The following is a 6,000-nucleotide window of genomic DNA, read 5'->3' on the forward strand; positions in this document are numbered from 1 at the left end:
AGAGAGACATTATCTGAGGAAGCCGAGATACATTTTGCTCCCAACTGAGGGTGGAGCCAATGCCACTGTCCGTAAGTTTAGGCAGAATTATTCATCTCCACCACATTTTATTGAAGTGACTGGATTAGGATGTCAGTCTTCAGCTCTTGATTCTAATACTGCCAAGAGTCAATACAGAGGTTATTTATTTATTTTTTTTTTACTTTTCCCAGTAAGGAGAGATGCATACAATTTCCCCCTTATTTCTTGAATTTTCTGTCTCAATACGTTTGTTACTCTAAGATAATGGCAGAAAGTAGAGAATTTAGGGTGAAACACAATGAAATGAACACTCTCTCCTTGACATGAACTGAGTCGTAGAGGTACTGTTTTCCTTCCCTTGGTACTTGCTAACAGCTGGGTGTTAGTGTGCTGTGTACCTTGGACCATTCTTCTAACCCCGCGTCTAGTAGAACTCATTGCTCTAGGTAGAGCCTGGTGGTGGGTGAGTAAGCCCCACTCGGTTAATTTAAGCAGACAAGTGTTGGTTTCTGGCATGGGGCACAGTTAAGGCCTAGCACCCAGCAATTCCCCATGATAGACAATTCTATATTGTATTCAGACCCTCTGACTTGAAGGGTCTTCTTTGGTGTGTCTTAGTGGGTGCAGGCCAAGGTCAAGTCTAAGTCACTGTTAAACTCTAGGTAAAAGTCGGAAGTGTGGAATGCCCTCCTCAGCACAACCGTGGTTGTCAGGGGTTTTATTTAAAACGGGTTCCCAGTGATCGTGTTACGGGGCACTTTCCTCGCCAAGTGGCCTCCAAAGTGATGGAAGGCATTGTGCAGGTTGAAGAAAGGGACAACTGCTATTTCGCTTTCGTTCCTCCCTGTGGAAAGAGATGCCACCCTGTTAGAAAGGCGTGGAAGGAAGCCACAGTCGTTGCCCAGGGCAGGTGCTACAGCAACTCTTAGCACAGCAAAGACTCCCTTCTCCTGACCCTCGCGCTGTCGACCAGCCTCTCCCATTCCCCTGGATCTTCCTCGCCCTCCTCCCGAGCCGGTGTCAGGCCTCCTGGCCAGAAAGCCGGAGGCAGACCGCGGGAGCCTGCGCTCGTCCTCCATGCTGGGTTTGCCTGTCTCTCCCCATAGGAGTGCCTTACAGTACTGCCTCGTGCTTCTCGTCTCCTCCGTGGACCCACTGGAAGCCCTTTGCCTAAACACAGATCACTTTGCTTCTTCCCTGCTGGCCACTCTGTACAGATGCGCTCAGAACCGCACATTCCACAAGCATGGCTGACCTTTCACCTTTGTTTAACCTGGTGCCTTAACCTGGAGAGGGAAAGATTCCTTTGGGAACATATTGTTAAAGTAAACATGGGCTTCCTAGCTCCGTGGACACTTATACCAGGAAATACAAAAGACACAACCACATAATGTTTTAACTTTGTTTAATGCTGGATTTTTTTTTTTTTTTAAATCACTCTTCATTTGTTTGCTTGCTTTCATTAACCAAACTCAGGGGAATGTATGTCGTGATGTCACCAAGGCCAACACGTAGAGGAATTAAACCAGTTCTCCAGATTTGAATCTGTAAAGTCAGTGAACTTAGCCTTTTTCAGGTTAAAAAATTACAGAAACAGAGTTTTCTTTCACTGTATAAAGGTTTTCTTTTTTCCTTCGCCACCTGTTTTCCAAGTAGAAAGTGGGAAGCCTCTTGGACACATTGTGATAAAAATGTTTCTGGGTGGCGTGGCCGGTCCACCAAGCTATTAAATTTGGCTTTTGCTGCTGGAGGCCTAGGTTCTGATTTCAGTCACCCACCACAATCTTATTTTGAATAGCCAGAAGCCTACCATACAAGATTTAGGGAGGGGAAAAAAAAAAATCCGTCTTTAAGGAATAGTAAAAGGGAAAATGTTGTTTGCAAACGAAGAGCATTGAACGGGGTGCAGAGAGTTCTGTTCCGCTTGTTGCTTGGCTCCTGGATCAGATCCGTGTCATCTTCCCTTAGTTCTGCTCACGCGGTACAGAATTAATTACGGTTCTGGGTTTGGGCTATTATATCACTCTGTGTTGAGCTCTTTGAAATAGCGGAATGCGCTAACATACACACAAACACACACACGTATATGTTGTTTCTGTTTTCTGGAATTCATTGCCTTTTGTTTTGGAATAACTTATCCATCTTTTTGTTTATATCATTTTTAAGTATCAGTAACTGTAATAATATAAGATAAAGTTGTGTTGTTGACAAGAGCCCGAGTTTTTATGGTCATCTGTCATATAATTTAAGTGCACCAGTTCCTAATGTATAAAGTTACCGCTCTCTCAATAAACAATAGAGAAAGTACTTTCTGTTCTTGTAGCAACTTCATTAAAATACTGTTTTCACAGGGGTGGTGAAAGCCCAAGATGAGCTCTGGATATTAATTCAAAGTGAAGAGTTAAGTTTTATTGAAAGGAGCTTAATATTATCTTAATATTAATATCTTAATATTAATCTTACAGATTTTGCTTTTTTCTAAATTCATCAACTCACAATACTCTCATCAGCCCTTCCTCTGCTTCTGACGAATACAGTGTAATTTTTAAAAATGTGGTTGTAGTATTATGGTTCTTATTTGCCAAAATGGCATGATTTCCATGAGGTCTGAGATAAACCCTCCGGAGCTCATGGTGGAAGGTCTTCCTACCACACGTACCTCCGCCCCAAGCCTCCTTGACGTGCTTTCATCTCGCCACCTAGACGGACCAGGGGCAGGCAGTGAGCCACTAGGCAAGGATGCTGGTCTTCCTAAAGACCATATCTGGGGGGCAAAGAGTGAGAAGCAGAGTCGTGTTCATGTGAAAGACAGCCGTCCTCTGGTGTTGAGACGCGGTTGCGAGTCCCTGCGTTCCCTTGCTTTGCCACCACAAAGGCCATGGAGTGGAACAGCTATCCTCTAGTAGACTTTCAAAACGCCCTTTAAACTCACTTTCACGAAGACAGTGAAGACTAGTAAAGGTGCTTCTGGTTAAACATTTACCAAAGGTGAACCCGGAGCCTCACTCCCCAAGACCTGCCTAACCCTGTTCACACCCAGCTTCTCTGCCTCCTCCCTCGGGAAACCAACTGGGGCTCACACCCCTTCTGTCCAAGGAACGACTGGACTTCATCCTCACAAGAAACCTGTTACAATCGGCGATAGAGAAATGAGTTAATGTTTCACAGAGCCAAACCCAACATTCGATCTAGTGGGAGCTGGGATTCATTGGATTCATGGCACTGGTTAGCTTTTCCCCAGCTGTAAACTGGAGAGGCCGGGGAACTCCAAGAAGTTCGGCATTATCAGAGGGAAGAGATGCAAAGATGTTCTCAGAAGGATGGAAAGAGATGCTATTTTGTTCCTCTGTCCCCACCCCAGGAGATGATGATTTGAATCTCCCTCCCCTCATTGTTTCCCCTGTCCTGTCCTTTGATGACAGCTCAAGATGATGGCTTTAATCAGCGGGTCCCACATCAGAAACACAAAAACAAAAGCAAAATGTCAGGACCCCATCACAGACAACCGAATCCGAGTCTCTCCGGATGGGGCCCAAGTGTTTATTTCTCAAGAGCTCCCTGGGGGATTCTCGTGTGTTCTGCAAGTTAAGAACCACTAGATGAAATGAAGCAAGTTGCCCTGAAATAAACATTCGCTTGGCATCCTGGTGGTCGGCAGTGGGAAGGACGGCACAGGGATGTGGACGGACTGCACGGCCTTAGTTCCCCTCTAACTAACATCCGTGGCCGCCCTTCTTCCCAGCAGACACAGGAGAACAGTACTTCGGAATTGCCGCTCAGGGGTTGCAATCGTTTCCATAAAACCTCACCTTTATACCCCCTTTATTTTCTTCCAGGGTGTGGTGAGCTCCTAGTTCTCCAGTATATACTCTCGCCAGACAGCCTGGTGAATGGAAGTGGCCAGGTTATGGCCACAGGTGACTAAGCAGGCTACAAAGAGAGCCTGTATTCTCCCTTTCATTTTTTCACTCCTCCTGGTTCTGCTGCACTTATCCTCACACACATGCGTGTGAGAGTCTGCTCCCAGTTCAGGCCCATCCAGCGAACTTGACCTCACAAGTCTTGAGAGTGGTGTTTCAAATGGAAAAGCACCACGTGCCTCTTGCCCAGAAAGATCTGGGAAATTCATGAAATCGGAGGCTGTGTCCCAATTTGCCTTGGTTCAGTAGAAGGACTGGACCTGAAAATGAACCAGAGTCATTCCAAACGCAGGCACCTATTAAACTGACAAATTTCAGCCTTATTTGCCAGTTACAGGTGAATGGACGCAGTCAGTGACTTTGATGACAATTATTCCTCATTCGTAATTTTTTCCAAAGGGTTCAGGGTCTCAACAATTATCATCTCCTCTGTGCCCATGGTTATCAAATGGAAAACACCCAGAGTAGCATTGACTTAATTCAAAATCAACTACAGACTGCAAGTAGTGCTATGGGGCAGGAGTACAACTAGAGATGAACTTGGGTCTGCCAGGGCATTATCTGGGATTCGTTCTAAAGCAGCATCATTAGAAACTACATTCCTGATTGGGGGGGTGTCTTAAATTTATCTCTTAATATTGTATTGGATTCTGATTGGGGATAGAGAATTATTCCTCCCCCAGGATAACAAAGGCCTCTGGTACCTAGAACCAGGAAGCCCAAGGCAAAACACACCCAGCAGAAAGACAGAGTTCATGCTTTCTCGTTGGCATCGTTTGTTCACAGCCTAGCAGAAATGTCCAGCGGGAAAAATAAAGTGCTCCCATAGCTGAATGTACAAGAATTCTGATTTATGGGCAGTGACTTCCAGTTTACCTGGACAACAGGGAAACTCATTTCTCCACCTTTATTTCCTATTCCCCTGGTTTTATGCAAATCAGCTGGGGTTCAGGAGTTCATGCCACAATTCCGATCCTACTGTACAATCTCAGACAGCTGCAGGTCAGGGGGAAATTCCAACAGCTCTTATGCTGATGCTCCCAGACAGACTGATAAGAGAATCACTTTCAGTGACTTCCCTGTTCTCCCAGGATGGTCTGTTGTTCTGAAGCTGAAGAGCTGCTATTAGCACAGTAATTTTTTCAGATGAACATTGAACTAAATTATCTCAAATGTATGAAGGAGCATCTCTCACTGTGTTACGGAAAATTGCCTCCCAAATTACAAGACTATACAAAGCACATATTAATTTGGGGCCCAAGGACATCCAAATTGCCTTAGCTTCTGTACTGTATTGTGACGACACGCTCTTAATAATGCCAGGTTCCGAGGATACCGCGAGGTACACACTGTTAGGAAAATCAACCAGGAGCTTTCTCCATGACGATCCCCACACGCATACCCAAGCCCAGCGAGAGGCATTTTGCGCTGAGATTCAAGCCTTTTGCGAGGAAATAAATCCCCATTGCATAGGCAAGGGAGTGAATTTGAATTCTAAACTGGGTTAACTTCCCCAGATAGCTTTCTCACCAATGCTCAGTTTGATGTTTGCCTCTGACCGAGGCAACAGAGGAAGCAGCATCAGCAGCCCCAGTGTCCAGAGGAGATGCCCAGTGACAGGTGTCTCGGGAAGTACTCCCACGCGCGGACGTTCAAGTCCACGCCAAGGTGAAAAGGGGAAAGCAGAGGCCACGCACTGGCTGATAGTGTTCACCAGGTGCCAGAGCTGTCATGATCACGTGTCAATGTGTGGTCCCACAGACAGTGAGCCCTGCCTGAGTCTCCCCCACACCAGTCCCCTGGCACCCAACAGTCAGCTCACGCGCAGCCCACCACAGAATGCTTTGAATGAGGATTTTCAAAGATAAAAATAAACATTTTCAAGATAAAAATTATTAGATTTTGCCTTGTTTGCTTCACCTAGCCTTGTTTTCCATTTTTCACTTTTTTGAGGAACTATCACAAAGCCAATCCCAGACATAATGGCATTTTATCACCCACATGGCTTAGTACCCCTCTAAAACAGATTTGTATTTTTAGGGGCACGTAGGTGGCTAAG

Source organism: Lontra canadensis, unplaced genomic scaffold, assembly GCF_010015895.1.
Source record: "Lontra canadensis isolate GAN:19392208 unplaced genomic scaffold, GSC_riverotter_1.0 scaffold18, whole genome shotgun sequence".
Classification (NCBI taxonomy): Eukaryota; Metazoa; Chordata; class Mammalia; order Carnivora; family Mustelidae; genus Lontra; species Lontra canadensis.